The 16,898-nt window shown below is 36.6% G+C and overlaps 1 protein-coding gene across 4 annotated transcripts in view; it reads right to left on the reverse strand.

Moving 5' to 3' along the window:
• LOC150094520 (polypeptide N-acetylgalactosaminyltransferase 13-like) overlaps positions 1–16,898 on the reverse strand; it is a 220,397-nt gene that overhangs the window by 148,870 nt on the left and 54,629 nt on the right. The window contains exon 1 of one of the 4 annotated variants that reach the window (XM_090412334.1): positions 1,301–1,439. The exons of the other annotated variants lie outside the window; for them this stretch is intronic. The gene's annotated coding sequence lies outside the window, so the exon portion shown is untranslated. Of the gene's footprint in view, positions 1–1,300; positions 1,440–16,898 lie in introns of those variants that run through there. 4 annotated transcript variants of the gene reach the window in all.

Consider the following 16,898-nt stretch of genomic DNA (forward strand, 5'->3'; position numbering starts at 1 on the left):
TGAAGATTGGCGTCCAAAATCCACGATATTTGATTTCATTTTTATTTAACGAATTATTTCTTTCAGTAGACTAAATGAATTCTTGAAGCCTCTTCTTTGTATGTTTCTCATCTGATATCAGAGTCTCGGATAAAACAAGAAAAAAAAAACCAAACTGACGAATGAAGCTAAATGAAGAAGTTGACACAAAGACAAATGACATTGCTAGATATCTTGGGATATCTTGGATTCCTTAGCTTCTCAGATTACTGAAGAGAAAGAAATGAAGAAAGGAGATCATCCTTCAAACTCCATGCAGTTTTCTACACAAAAACTGTTTCGACAACTCGATAAATTAACATCTGTCATGAAATACAAAGAAAAGGAAACATTATAAGAAGCCATATCTCGAAAATGATTGGTGAGGAAGAAATCATTACGCTACACCATTTGTCTAGATGAAAATTATAGTGGGAAGAACTAAAGGTCACTTTTCCGTACCGCTATACTAATGCAAAAAAAAAAAAAAAAAAAAAATCAATAGAAATTCTCAGATAACACCAGAAGAAATGAAAGTATTTGTGAAAGAGAGATATGCATTGTCTTTGCTTCGAGGCCTTTTTTATGTTTTCATTATTTATATGCTGCAATGAAGATGGTGATTTTGGATTTTGTGGAAGGAATTATAAAATGAGTTTCTACTCCTAGTGCTGCACTAATGTCGGAATGGTTTCAAGATAATTATAATGGATAACTTCTGAGAAACATCTTCACGCAGTTCTCTTTCATGGCTGTCATGTTCCATTCTCTTCCGATAGGAAATCAGGTCACATCGCAAGCTAAAGCGATACGTGATAGTTGTTAGGAAACAGGTTCTTTCAGCAATTTCGCAAAGTCCTGATGCTTAGTTGTGTGCAAGAAGCAACAAAAATAAATGAAAACGGCAAAGAAACAGCTTATCACTTTCAGTATGAATAATGAAACACACACATGGAGTGCCAGAGTGAAATCGGGGATCACAACATGAACACTAACGATGTAGTTAGTGAATACAAATGCTAAACTAAAGGCATCGTTGAAATATGCGAAAAAAGAAAACTTCGTTTTCTTTTTTCGCATATTTTTTCTTTAAGAGAATTCCATCAACAGGGAGCTAGGGAAAGTAGCTTTTTGTTTATCGCTAAATTACAGAATTAAACTATCCAGGAATCGCGCACTCAAGAACACTATGTTGAAATAACTCTTCATATCAATGAAAATTGATATGGATTTCTATCAGCAACATGTGGGTCATACTGCTATAAGGCAAAGAGATACATACCTACGGCCGATTGCGCATGTGTCATAACGAGCTTAGAAACAGGTGGGATATCGCATAATGCCGTATCCGATCATTATCCTCTTCAAGACTGCATCATCGAAAATCAACTGTAAGCAACTTTACTAGCCCATAGAATAATGAGGATGCCGCAACCCGAACGCAGATCCAGAAAACACCACAGGAAATACGAAGTGACCGAAGTGTACTTGGACGTGTGGTTTAACGGAAATCGCCCTGGAAAAAAAGATCAACAAGAAGTCCTGGGAGTTTTACAGGGAGGATCGTTAATATTAGAACTGGGCAGAGCAGCGTAGTCTTGGTTTCTATGGAGGGGCAATTACGTCATGTGTCAAGCTTCAGCGCAGACTCCGTTTTTGTGAAGAACATTGCGACTGGTCCGCAAACCGTTGAAGTACGCGGTGTGGAAAGACAAATTATGCTCTACATTTTTTTTTTTTTTTTTTTTTTTTTGTGATGGGAGGGTTTAGGGTGACCTAGAGGAGCACCTTATATCCAACAGCATCATACCAAGTACGTTTTGGTGGAAGATAGTAGAATATCCCACCTTTTTAAAGAAAATATGAAAGGAAACGCTATAAATTTCGTCAGATATCAAATGAGTAAATTTTTTAAAATAAACTATTACAATGATGCGAACAATTCGCTAAAAATCATAATGTTTTTGAGCCTCTTCAGTCTACTGAACAATGACGTCACATCAGACGATTAAAATCATCTACGAGCTAAAGAAATGCAAATTTGCTATTCCGTCCTGAAATCTAATTTTTGATTCTGAAAATATGTTTTAATTCCAATCCCAGAATGCTAAACGAAATCATCGAAGCGTTCACTCCATATTTAAAATTTATCGCAACTAGAAAAGTAATCCAGCTATCGCAAGGGAGTTCTCCTTCGAGATATAAATAAAATATTTTATTACTTTATGGTTTATAAAGCTGGTATTCGAATAAAGAGCGACAAGTTGATATATTATCGACGGTAATATTATAAAACTGAGTCGGAAAACTTTTATATGATCACCGATAAAATCTGCTTTCCCAATTTTCTGGAGATGACCTGCTTTACAATGAAGCTGGTGAATGATTTACTGTGAAAGCACGAGCTATTGGCAGGCAGTGCTACTGCACATCCCGGGCTGTGGTCTTTCAAACCGAAATTTCATTCGGGAGGATGATTTGGTATTTGAAAACCTAATGGTTTTTAATCATAGGTGTAAGGTATCGATTTCAAGATCGTGGACTTTCCTCGCGAATGAGCTGTGCTTCAATGTCATGTAATATGCATCAGTTTCAAACGCTGCCGTCTTCGATGGCTGTGTTTACACAAACTATTAGTGTCGCAAACTGATGTTAATACAAAGTTCATTTATTGGCTCTCTCTTGGTTTTTCTTAAATGCAAATGGCAATTGTTCAGGAGGCTTAAATCGCTGCCAATAAAATGTGAAATAATGAATATAGGAGTAATAACTCGTATGAATATTATCAGAGACTATCAAAATCACGTGGGTTTAGCATTTGAATTCTCGTGTAGTGATTTTATCACAGCAATTGAAGCGAGAACCGTTTGTGGCTCGTGTTGTGGATTTATTCTTACAACATAATTTTCTACCATTTGGAATAACTGTTACTGTAAACCAGTGTTTCTCCAACTTCAGATATCCGCGTACCCCTTCTTAAATTTTCATTATTACCAAGTACCCCTAATTAATTAATTTAAAAATAAATTCATTAATAAATTAAAAATAAATAAATTAATTAAAATTAATAAATGTATTAAAAATATTAATTAAAATTAAATATCTATTTTATTTGAATTTATATGTTTGTATAAACAAAAAATATGATTTATTTTTAAATTTTGGTTCTCTAGAGATGCCAGACGACACACTCGTATCAATTTCATTTGATCCAGATGCAATATCAACGTTTTCTTGTTGCTTATAGCTACTTGTATTTGCTATATTGATCTCTTTTGGGGTTTCATAAATCCAATCTTTAACCAATGATCCATACGTAAGAATTTCAAAGCTAAAAAAAAAATACTGTATTTACTCGAATATAACTAACTTTTTTCCCAAAATTAAAGCTAAAAAATCGGGTTACGATATACGTGCGGGAATTTTCGGAAACTAATATTTTCAGAAAAAAACTGAAAATGGTGCGACTTACCAAGAAGCTCCTACTCGCTATCACTACTTTTGGCATCGAGAACAGTTTCTTTGTGTGCATCGTCAAAGTCATCTACCCAAACAGCGTCATCTTCTTTCCCATTATTTCAAGCAAACATTACCAGTAATTTACAAGACTTGAGATACGTAGAGTAACGAAGAGCTGCAATATGATTGGTGCAGTATTAACAAAAGATCGCGCGAACCAAAGACAAATTAGCATTTCAACAGTTGAGTTGAAATGCTAATTCCCTTCAACCGAATTCCATAATATCTGAAACACATTCACTATATATTTCTTAGTTTTAACACGTTAACGACGGGGGTGGTGTCAAGCAAAACCATATGTTCCACCGGCAACATATGGTTTTGCTTGGTCTATATAGCAGTTTCTGTTGGAGAGGGGATGTGATTCATTAGTTAGTGCCGTTTTATCCTGGTTGTCTCTAATTGCACTGTTTATTGAAAAATATAATGACTCCTTTAATTATGCATAGCCGAAAATTGCCACGTACCCCCTAACGACCTTTCGCGTACCCCGGGGGTACGCGTACCACGCTTTGAGAAACACTGCTGTAAACGATCCAGTATAAAGTAAAAGTGACTCGATTATTTTAGTTTCGTATAAAATCTGCCTTGCCAGGAGTTATATACGTGAACGGACGAACAAAAATCATTCATATCAGATGTTAAGAATTTTTGCGAATGCTAAGTCAAAATCATTGAATACATTCATTAGAGACTGGTTTATAAAAGGTGTTTCAAGAGAAGAATCTCGAACAGTCTCAAAAATGCTTACTTGTAGTGTACCGACACTACAAGTAAGCATTTTACACGTATTAGATAGTAGCTTATCCTTACAATGAGTTGATATTTTAAATACGTTACCCATGTATAATTTAAATACTTCAAACATTCAAGAATAGATCAAATTTTCGCTTTGTCACGAAGATATTAACAGCTTATGAAGCTACACGTCAAACTGTATATTATTTAAAATACTAAACACAAAAACATACAGAAAGAACGAAATACTAAATTAACTGTATTCATGTGACAATATTTAAAATTTGAGGTGTGGAAAGACTGACGTGGAATAAATTTTGAACCAAAAATGATGTAATGTATGCTCAACAAACGAATAATTCGTGATATCTGTAATGCTTCATTTGTATCTTTTTCTTTTCATGTTTAACTGTGCACGTGACTGTAAACGGGAAACCTCACTGTCATTTAAATGAAATATCTGACCTTAACTGTCTAGATCATATTGCTAGTGTGAACAGAACCGTTCCTGTGCTATGTATAACTAATAATTCATCTCAGGACTGCTTTAGTTGAGTCTCAAACCCAGGAAAGTATTCTGGTCGTACTTAAGTGTATGAATTATCTGTAAAGCTCAGAATTTTAATGGGTTAACACTGAGCAATATTTGCGTAATTCAGATTTGTTTTGACCTCATCTAGCATCTCATCTTTGACTAAAAGAATTTCAAGATGTTTGGAGTGGTATTAAAAATTGGTCCGTGACGTCAATTCCGATTTAAATCGGGCATTTTATTCACGTGATTAAAATTCTTAATTCAAATGCTATAGTAATGTTATTACAAGAAATATTTATGATGATTTCCATACAAATATGGAAATATATATATATATATTTTTTTTTTTGGTGTTGTCATGCTAATGATTTACGTTTCATGAGCATAGCATGAGATCATGAATCTTTGAATTATTATAGGCCTCTTTCAACTCTGTTTTCCACAAAAAACCATATGCCGACAATGTGAATCTATTCCAGTAAAGAACTACCTCCACACTTTAAATGTGCTACGCCTCTTTCTACAGTACAATACGAGAGAAAAACCTTATCTTTAAAAAAAAAAAAAATACATTCCGAAAACATGGAGAATTCAACCCCCCCCCTAAAGTGCGCCTTAATCCAATTAGTAACGGATGAACGACTTTCAGAAAAGAGTGCATCTAAGATGAACGAGATATTTCGATCCAACTCGTACGAAGGAATAAACAGTTGCTTTGAGGGAAAAAACGTTAACATAGGAGCTCAACGGAGCTTCGTTTATTTTGATGAAACTATTTTTCTTCAAATAGAAAAGAACTAACATCCTAAGTATTGTTACAAGATGTACTTCTGTTCTATCCAATCCAATATTGAGAACAGACAAAGGAATGCAAATTTATTTTACATTAAATCAAGAAATCTTATCAACGTTGTCTCCTCCCTGTTTGTTCAAAGTCAATACTAATCCCTATTGTATCTGGTTTTTTTTCGTATTGCTTCTTATTTTTGTTGTGTTTCCTTTATCTTCTAGCCCTAAACTGTGTTTCTTCTGCCTCTCTAAATAATGTATCCTGGAGACAGCAAAAATAAAAGAACTGCATTAAGGGCTCGATGGAAAACAGCGGAAGTACCCTTATCGATCGTAGTCCAGCTATATCAACGGAAGTTGTGGATCAAACTTGGCATGTTTTCCACGATATTGCTACACAGACGTGACCTAGTTATTAAGTTAGTGGTGATAACTGCATACTCCCTACCAAAGGAGTTTTGCACCAGAGATCACGATATGAAGTTCATGATGGAAGCATCTACAGAGAATCGTTGGTCAGTTTGCTAGTTTAACCGTCCTATTAAAGCAATAACAACATTCCTTCATGAAACTGTAGCGACAAACTACTAAAGCAATCAGAAAGACAAATAAAAAGAATCTGTGTTGGAGGAATCGATGTTGTACCTTCAGTTACAACGAAGCAGTCAATAACGAAACACCTAACGCTTAAATGGATTCATAGGTATGGAAAATCGATAAAAATTACGATAGATTCTCAATAAAATAGATAACGAAAAACGTAGCTGTACTGGACGTAGCATATTGAGAGATTGGAAGTGCTTGGAATTGTATAAAGCAAGTGCAATGCAACAGTTAATGGGTGCTCCAGCTAGTTTGCTTATTTTTACGGGACATTGCACAGGTGCATTTATATACTTAAGAAGCGATATTCAGGTGATGTATTTATATGATTCATATTTCAATTGTTTTGGTACATTTTACTTGGTTGTAGTATAACAAGATGTGCTATCGCATGAGAACTATTAAATAAATTTAATAACAATGAGATATTAGTATAAAGTATAATGAAAATATATATTCTGGTAGACAGTCGCTGTGGTAGATCTTCAGGTATCTTCCCCAGGGCATGATTATTTAGTGGCGACATAATACTTTATCATCTTACGTGTCTGTAGTTAAAGTACCAGATGATGGTCCCCAGGAAGTGGTGGTGAAGACTCTGGAATGAACCACAAACAGGTAACTGATTACAGATCCCATTATCAAACTTCCAAGATTCAATCTACTTCGACACCTCTGGAGCCAGCTAAAGATATTTAGGACTAGACAAGGCCGCTGTGCCCACTTATTACAGCTGTAGGAAATTTTGTAGTCACCCTTTTCTGTCTATGGTGCTGTGCAGACTATGCATCGTCATTGATAACTGCTCCACAACACTCCTTCCCTGGAGACCTCAGGAACTTGCATTTATCCCCCCCCCCCCAAGTGCCATTGATTGGTTAGCTGAACTCCTGGTCTGTATATAGTTTTGCTCATTAATTTAACGTATTTCCCCATACGCTAAATAAATATAAATTACAACTCCTAACTGTGTTAATTTAATTGAAACTTCTTATGTGGTATCAGTGATAACAGAATTCGGGATCCTGTATTCGTTAAATCGTATTTGGTTACGCCAAGATCCGTTTCCTTCTTGACGCATGTTATACATAATATCCAATTGCTTCTTATGAACAAATTTAAACCTACTGCTAGTAGGAGATTTTTTTTAAAGTTCGGGAATGTGTTTAAATCACTGATACCTGACTCTTTCTGCTTTACAAATATTGTAGCGAAACCACGTTCAAGTAGCAGTCAAGTGGTGACAAATGAACTTCATTACGGCACGTGAAAAATCTGTCACTTTAAATGAACACACTGGGGTGCAACTATACGTTACTTCCAATGCAATTTCTTAATCAATCACACGTAAATGATTTCTGAAGATAAAATCAGCTTCCCCTCTGTTAAATCTCCGCAGTACCTGACGGTACCAGTCTTTAGAAAACCAGATGACCTCAATTTTTGTTTGTAGCATTTTTTGAACTTTTAAAAAAGAAATAAGAGGGTAGACGGGTGATCCGCCTGATAAGTGAAATCACCGTCTTTCCGATGACACCTTCGTGTTATTATTCTCCGAATTAAACCGTGAATGACTTATTCTTGGAAATTCGAATTACTATCTCTTCCTTTAACTCTACATCTTGGTTATTTTTGTTTTCAAAGGCTTTTGAGACACCTCGTGTAGTAAACTGAGTACATTACGTTACCCATGCTTTAAAAATAAACGCATTCGTCTATTTTGAAACAAAATATCTTTTATCGATATATTCGTTTTTTTTTTTCAATTTAAATTTCTCGTTTACTTTTGACCAATTAAATAAATAAAATTAATTTATTTTCTCATTTATTATTTCGGACACATGAAATACATTCTGTTCTTTCTGATATTCATTGTGTATTTGTTGTTATTACTTTATTTTTAGATTATGATAACTAAAAAGAAAATGCTTTGCTGATAAAAAATTTCACACTAAGCCTTGTACGAATCCATGTCTTTTAGCAATTAATGAGCCCTACTCATTACTTCGATATAATTCTTTGTTTCTCCGTCTCAGGCAATGCTTGGACGTCCTGAGCACCTCAAGGCTTTAATGAGTTCCCTACTTTTCGTAATAGTTCCTTCAGTATTGATGTTTCCGTAGCTTATAATTAAAATTTTACCTCCCAGATGTTTCTCATTAGTTGCATGATTGTTATTGGTATTCTTCTTTTACGCTATATTTCCCAATGTAATTTCTTCTCACATATTTTCCGATCCTATAATACACGGTTATTGGTTAATTGAATTCCATTACGAAGTATATTTGTTTCAGCAACCCCCATTATACACCATTCCCTGCTCTAAATCAAGAAACCTACAGAAAGAGAACAGATGCAAAGCATTTCCGTGTTTAATTTTTGAATCTCCATAAATCACAAGACATGCAATTGCATTAATCACTTCAAATATAAGCTGAAGCAAATATTAGCTTTGACTGCTTTTGCTGTAGCCAACGAAAAATTCATCGAATCAGTGACTGCGAAATGGTATATATGTAACAGCCTATCAAATGCTTATATATTCATTCATTTGAATATTCCCAAAACGCCTTTCATAGTTTTATATAAATGGCTTTCGGGTGTATCCATAAGGACAATTTTTTTAGTACAGGATTAATTTAATTTTTATTTATTTTAATTTTAAAAAATAGATTTTACTTGGAAAAACATTTACAATAATTCTGGAGATTTTCAAATTTGAACAAAAAGTTTCTGGAGCACCGTCGAGTAGGCCATTAACCTCAACTTTCAATAGAATATGCGAAGGGTATTAATGCTAATCCCTTCGCGGAGGGAGTGCCTAATACACTAGATGCACATCGTTTTGTTGATATGCACCTTGGATGCAGCGCCCTTGGTTAAGCATACTCCCTGCCAACTGACAAAATCTTATATTGATGTACAGGATATCACGTTGAGTACCGTTCTTGAAGGAAAAAAAAGTGTGGACCGATGCGACTCTTCTGGGATGGAGAAATTTAATCTTTCCACACAACGGCTGAAATTACTGGGGGTGCATAGGATTTGTGGCAGAGCTTAGAGGATTACAATCCGGGCTGCTAAAATGCGTTGTACACATAACTAGTTAGGAAAGGGATGATTAACCATAAATAAAACAAATGTTGTCAGGCTTGTGAAGCACTATGGAAGGAATGACTTCCAGTCGTTAAGGGACCAACTGAGAATTAAGATTTAAGGTAACCAGTCGTGTACCTCAGGGTTCAGTCCTTGGGTCATTATTGTTAAATCTATACATTAATGACATCGAGCAGGGTCTATCATCAGATCTGCAATTGTTTGCTGATGATGCGAAGATAGGCAGGGCAATCAGAGATGCTACTGATATTCAGCAATTACAAAATGATTTGAATAGACTGGAAATCTGGGCAAACGAAAATGGCTATCAGTTTAATGTTGGTAAGTGTAAAGTTATGCACTTTGGCGTGATTAGATGTCCAGCGGCATATTATATTAGCAGGGTTATGCTACCAGAAACTGAAGAGGCACGGGATCTTGGTGTATTGGTGCATAAGAATTTAAAGTTCAAAGATCACATAGCAAAAGTTGCAAATACAACTCAGAGGATAATTGCTATGTTGAAGTGAATCTTGACATGTAAGGATAAGGAAGTAATTTTGCCTCTTTATAAGGCTTTGATAAGACCACACTTGGATTACTGTGCGCAGATTTGGTCTCCCGGGTTTCCAGGGGATAAAGAAGCTGTGGAAAGGGTGCAAAGAAGAGTTACAAAGATTATATCCGGATTATGGGATTTAGATTATGAGGACAGATGGCGAGTATGTGGATTGCAGACTCTGGTTAACAGGAGAAAGAGGAGTGATATGATAGAGGTCTATAAACTTTTGAATGGGTGTTATAGCATTTCAAATGATGAAATTTTTCGTTATATGGAAGGTGGGGAGAGAACACATGGGCATCCATGGAAGTTAAATTTATTTGCAGTCAAGAAAGGGGTAAGAGCAAGGGTTTTCTCTCACAGAGCAGTGAGTGAGTGCAATGATTTGCCCTTACGGGTAGTGAGTGCATCTAATGTGAATGAATTCAAGGGTAGGTATGGTAGCTAGGTTGGGTAATTTACAGCCTCCCTCAATGAGTCATTGACTCCCTGGAGGTCTCAGTTAATAATAATAATAAAAGCAGCCCAAAATCTTTTCCAACTAAGATACCTCATGATCATTTGCTTCAATTACCAAGCTAATGATTTAAATATAGTTAAACTGTGCAAAGTTCCCAGGGCAACAGAACAACCCATTCTATCATAATATACGTATAATTTACTAAAATACAGTCGTAATTTTAAGTCTCCGAAATTAACACAATCTAGAAGCGTGGGAGAAATCGTTGTACATGGGCGGATAACAAAAGTTTCCTATTCATCAGGCGTGTTGCTCATACGTAGCACTGACAATACCGACTGACGTAGAACAACGCAGACCGCACAGAAAGGAACGTGTTGCATGTGTTATGGTTGGATGGGCTGTTCGAGATGCTTGAAACATTCGGATTGAAAAGTCATGCAAAACCGCCTCTTCCGTCACGTAAGTCGGTCTGAAAGTAGCATACATAACACGTGACACGAGGGTGTGTGTGTGTGTGTGTGTGTGTGTGTGTGTGTGTGTCGTGCATCGGAAGTCCAAGCATAAATGCTTGAAAGGGTGCAAAAGAAACGTGAAGGAATTGTTCGTAAGCAAATATCAGCTGGGCGTGCCAGTCGAGAAACGATCACGCGCGTGTGTGTGTGACACAATACGAAAAGGGTTGAGAGTTCAAGCTGTACAAATTCTGTACGGGACAACATTCGGTCTGTTCAAAATTGACACGCTACATATCTAAGTCGATTTCGAGGATGCTTTTAGTTAGAAGGACGGGTTCAAATCCCGTTTAAGACGCGATAAAACCTTTATCTGGTGTCAGAGGGAAGTGAAAGTTTTTACATCCCAGAAATTAGACGATAATACTCAATTTACAGACAAACGACTACAGAATAAAGATGAACAGCCTTATACCATCAAAACTGGTTTCGGACAAAGGGAATAACAGGGTGGGTTTATGCGAAAGTGTGAAACAACACAGATCTGCTGTACCGATGAAACTTTGTCGACGTAACAAAGAGAGACAGAAGCAGAACGTGTTCTCTATGCTATCTTTTACTGAAAATGTCGAGTGGACTCCACCAATAATCACGGAGTGTGTTTCGCTTTCTTCTATCCTTCTCGAGTTCTTTATTTCGAAGATATACGCTTAATTCTGGTACAAACAGCATGGATAATAGGGAATTATATTTGTTTCTTAGATACTTCAGGAAGTCCTCATTTTTCGGCAATTCTGCAGCTTTCTTATTCCTGATACAAAACATTTTTCATCTTTACCTCGCTGTTCTTGTAGCCACCACTGCCTCGAGCTTGAAAGTAGCGGAATTCCTCCCCCCCCCCCCCCCACTACAAACTTCAGTTTTTCCGCAAACAGAGAAATCAATCAACCTTCGACCCTAAAACAAACACTCGCTTGACATAACGCGCTGCCTTAGATGTTTTTAATCCAAACCTCAAGCTTTGGGTTTGTTTAAATTTTCTCCACTCCAAATTTCATTTTTGTTGTGAACTAAAATAATGTACTGTGCGTCCCTCCCACCCCTAATCGATCAGTTGTAATTCTCTCATCTGGTAATTTACTTCGTTATTATAGTTATTTCTCTTCAGATCTAATTTATGAACTCCAATGTTCTATTACTGAACCCTAATTGCTTCCAGTAACATCTGCGTTGCTGGTTTATTTACCAATCCAGAAAATCTAAGTGGATTTTTTTCTTTATTTGATCATGCGCAATGAAGCGGATTTCTGCCCTCTAGCGTTTTGAAAATTGAAGTAGATTTTCTGGGCGGTAATATAAGACATTCTTAATTAACTGATTACATGAATTGGAAAATATATTCCATTAGTATGTAATTCAATAGACCAGGAACTGTCAGACTGCTCCGGGAGTGGAGAAAACAGCAGAGCATCATTAAAGATGAAGTTCATCTAATTGGATTTTTTTTTCTCTTTTTCACAGTTAAAAGAATAGTTTTGTATGATTTTGAAGGGGGAAAAGTTCTCAGATATACCGATGATTCTCAAATGGGATTATGAATTTTAAAATATTGCCATGAATTTTGATCTGGAGTTATGGTAACAAACACTTCGTATTCAAATCTATGAAAACGACTGTGGTGTTTGCAATTGATACTTAGCAAGCAATTTAGACGCAAATTCCATTTGTTTGAAAGTCGGATGGGGGGGGGCATTATACTTTACAAAAATAGAGATCAGATGTGTTTATATGTACCGGTAATCTTTTTACATACCCGTCTATTTTTATGCAGTGCAAACGTATCGATTGCACTGCATACAAATAGGAGCAAGAATTCCAAATACACCGTTAGTCTTATAAAATGTGATTTTTTTTTTTAATCCTGGCTCCCAATAATTATTTCTATCTGTATTCAGAATACCTCATTATGGAGACTTGTCAAAACTCGGTAGACTGAAGACCTGACCTAATCGGTTGAGTCAATAATACTTCGGTTCTCTACTGCTAGTGTAGGCCTGAGTAATAGTTGGTGGCTTTCGTCGCTCGGTGTGACACAATCATCCTGCTTATCGGAGACCTGAAGTGGTTCAAAGTATCCTGTTTTAGTCTTTAGAGTAGGGAGAACCATTTTATCAGTACCTTGTGACTTTCTAGCCGAATCTAAGTCAATTCCTAATATTTCAAATCATTATCAAAAACTGGACAGTTGATTATTCTGTCACGATGCATCATGACAGAGCAGCAACTCACAATGCCTCCCGAGCTTCTCTCATAGGAATTCTTAACGGCATTTTTCTGTAAGCATTGAACAATTTCTTTAGTTTTTTCGTTTCTTTATTTAGCTGTTGTCTGTTTCTTTGTCGTCCTTTGTTTTATCACAAAAAGATGTTTACTTAGTTCTCGTCGATAGAGCAATACCGCATTTTCTTTCTTCCCACAGAAGAATTTCTTTCGACCAAATCCTCTGTCAATTCTCAAGAGAATTTTCAGTCTTTAGAGGACTGTAATAAAACTGTTACCGCCTGGATAAAGAAATCAACAGGAAATTCTCCAGCGATACGAACAAAAAAAAATATTCAAAGGATGATTTTGCCTTTTGATACAGACGAAGAATTTATTATTAAGATGCAAAATCTGACAAGTTCGCCACTAGATAGCGCTATTTGAATAGTTTTTTTTTACGAGCATGTTTTATCTGTTCTCACCGAATGCCGAAGATAAGGTTATTTTACGTGTATCTCCGCTACGGTGTCCAATGTTATTGATATTTACGTCACAGCAAATGGCTATTAAGGCTCTTCTTCCCTTTGGGATGTTACTCTAAATTTCTTAAGAGGTTACACGAAGACAGTAAAAAAAAAGAAAATATTATCTTCTCTTCTACAGTTGCTTCACACATTAATTTCCTCATTACCTTCTAATCTCCTAGAATCTTGAGAAAGCGCAACTGGGGGGGGGGGGGAGCTTGTACTATCTTATTGTATTCCTTGGCAATAGAAAAATGAAAGATTTTCCTAATAAAATTGCTCGGAGGTGACAGCATCATCGTCCCAGATATCGGAGCTATGTCCGTAATTTACCCGAAAATTAGTGCGCGCTCATAATAAAAGTTCATGCGTTTTGATCATTTGTTAAGCGTCGACTCTTCCCTTCCTGTCTTTTGTTACAGTAAGCGAATGTCCGTTGAAGGAATCTCTAAGCCTCGCACATCGAGGCTGCTCTAGAAACTGCGGGATACTCAATCATAGCATTCTCTTGCAGCTGTCACGGCTGATAAATGCTCTCAGGCTACGATGACCAGATGAGAAACTCTACTATTTCGGGACAGGATAAATCTAATAATGAAAGGAGAACGAGATGACAGTACACACAGAGCGGTGGGGAGGTGCATATTACGTGCAGATGCGTGCTTGTAGCGAAGAGGCAGATGAATTTCATATAGACTAAATCGCTTTCATAATACATCCTTATTGAGCGCGCCACATTCGCGCATCTGCTAGGATTCTGTTGGTGCGTAATTACAGTAATGGATGCTATTCTGGTTCCCTTTCATTAAAAGCCGAAATATAGCCAGGATATAATTAACGTTAAAACTTTTAATGGGTTCGCCTACAATGAAAAACATCCTGCAAAGGATTTTACTGGTTTAATAGTGCTTAAAGCCTCGGAAAAGAAAATGTTCCGAATAGGATGATAATTTCAATATGGTGACTTCTCACGAGAGAACCTAAGTTTGAAATTTTCAGACTTGGTTTTATCTCCGGAAGCAAATTTAACAAGCGGATTTAAATTCACCCAACCCGAATTTACCGATATTTTAATACTGTGCTTAAAAGGCAACTTTTTAGTATACAGGATAATTTAGAGAAGGAATGATAGGAAACCAACAGAGGTTACCTAGGCGACTAGCAAGGACCTCACCAGGAACGGGATGGATTAAGCCTAGAGGTGCGAAGTAGTTGTTAGGAAAGTCGAGACTTTATTGTAAACTGACGCTTTTTCTTAATTTGAAGCCAGAGGGAAATATCTCAATTCCAGCGAAATCTTGTGGATTCGGATGTTTCTAACACTGCGAACTTTGAGCTTATGTAAATCCAAATATCAACTGTGATAGATCCAAATTGGTCATTCCTTTTTTCTTTCTTTTTTTTTTTTTTTTTTTAGAGCCTGAACTGTTGAATTTCACAAGATTTTCAGAAGCTCACTGTCAACACTAACGTGTACATAAGGTTGTAGCAGGAGTCAAGCACACAGACACGGTATGAGAAAGTCAGTCTAACGAATGCCTCCAAAGAAGCAATTTTTACTTCTACTTTATTTATGAAACGTTTTGTTTACATTTCGTCGAGTTCCTTCTGTCGAAACAAGCCAAGGCCATGAAGCCATTCCACGCAGTACACGAGCAATGGCTGTCTACTAATCTTTACTTGCCTCTCTGTGGCTTAAATTACAAAAAAAAAAAAAAACTGTCTGGCATTTCAAATTTGGTTTTCAGTTTGTGCTTTATCGTGCACAGACTACTGCATTCTTAGCTAGTCCAGATACAGGGAACAATTTTTGTAGCGATAAGTTGAATAAAAATAAACCACGGTACTTACAGACCCTTTGAAGAGATCACAACCTATCCAGATTGTCCAGCAACCATACTTTCGGATATGAGGGTTGGTTAGTCTTATGTTTATATATGTAAATTGCGCGTGTTCTCCAGACCGGTTTGCCTAGTTGCGGGATGAAACTTACTTTCTATCGAAAAGTCCTGATAAAGTTTCTTCGTGTCAGACAGGATTCGAACAGAGATCTTTCAAACCATAAGGCTTGGTGATAACTATTAAATTATAAAATCACTTTTTGATGGGCAATATTTTGTTAAATATGTTCATTTTTTCCCAAAAATTTAACTTTTTGGTCCAAATGTGGTTTTTCATTTGAGAAGTCCTTAAAAAGATTTATCACATCCTAGACGGGGATCCAACCCAGGTGTAAAGAAACGAAGTGACCTTAAAAAATGTAAAACTATTATAATTTTATTTTCTATATATTATCTTAAGGCTAACCGCGCGGTTAGCCTAGTGACTGTGCGCTTCGCAAACATATGCCTGGGGAAGGAGTGCCAGGTTCGATTCTGTCGGTGACGTGAGGAGCTGAAGGATTTTCCTTAGCCATAGCCAAGTTAGCCGGTCTTGGGCGTGAACAGCAGGTTTTTTTTCCCCAGTTGATCTAGGGTTTTTCATCCCGCAAAACGGCCTTGAGAACTCAACACTACAGACATAGGATACACCAGGGCGTACGGCTGACCACCTTATCCTGTGAACGGTTTGAGGTCCGATGATTAATAAACCCTCGACACCGCATGGTAAAAGAGGATAAAAGGAAGACGAGAAGATATCTTAAGGGCTTTCGCATATTATTTACACTCACTGTGCATAATGATAAGGGTTTATCATAATGTTTAAGAGTTAATTGAACAATTGATTGCTGTATTTTTAAGAAGAAAACATGTCATTCAACTGTTAATTATTAACTCTTAAACAGTATGATAAACCCTTATATGGTGAAAGGATTGTTAGCAGTATGACAAAGGCAGTTAACCCTTTGAGAGGGTTAACTGCTTTCTTCGCTTCCAAATAACGGCTAGTAAAAACGGAATAAAAACCTTTTTCGTAAGGTCTTTAATAAAGAAACGTGATGACGCCAGAAAAACATCAAGCAGTCTGTTGGACAACTGAAAAATAAAAAAACTTAAAACCTGGATCTGAATTTAATGCAAGGGAGTGTTCCCGTCAGGTTTAGTTTCTAGAAAATGATATTAGAAGCCACCAAGTGAAGGAGGTCATCACTGCTGCCAGTACAAACACCCACCTCTTCACCGAGAAGAAAAAGATGAGATGAAAAGACAAGTCACTTTGACCTGAAAGTACACTTTGCTCCAATTTCTGTGCGATTTCTCAGAACGCAGTTCTTTTTCTTGCTGGTTGTTCGTTCCAGTTACTGCCAGAGGTATTTAACACAAAAGAAAAATCTCCACTTCGAATAGTTGCGTGTGTTTGAACTGTTGCATGATGGGCAGGAAAAAGAGTTGAAAAA

This window comes from Typopeltis vanoorti, chromosome 22 (genome assembly GCF_054136105.1).
Source record: "Typopeltis vanoorti isolate ZY-2024b chromosome 22, IOZ_Tvanoo_1.0, whole genome shotgun sequence".
NCBI lineage: Eukaryota > Metazoa > Arthropoda > Arachnida > Uropygi > Thelyphonidae > Typopeltis > Typopeltis vanoorti.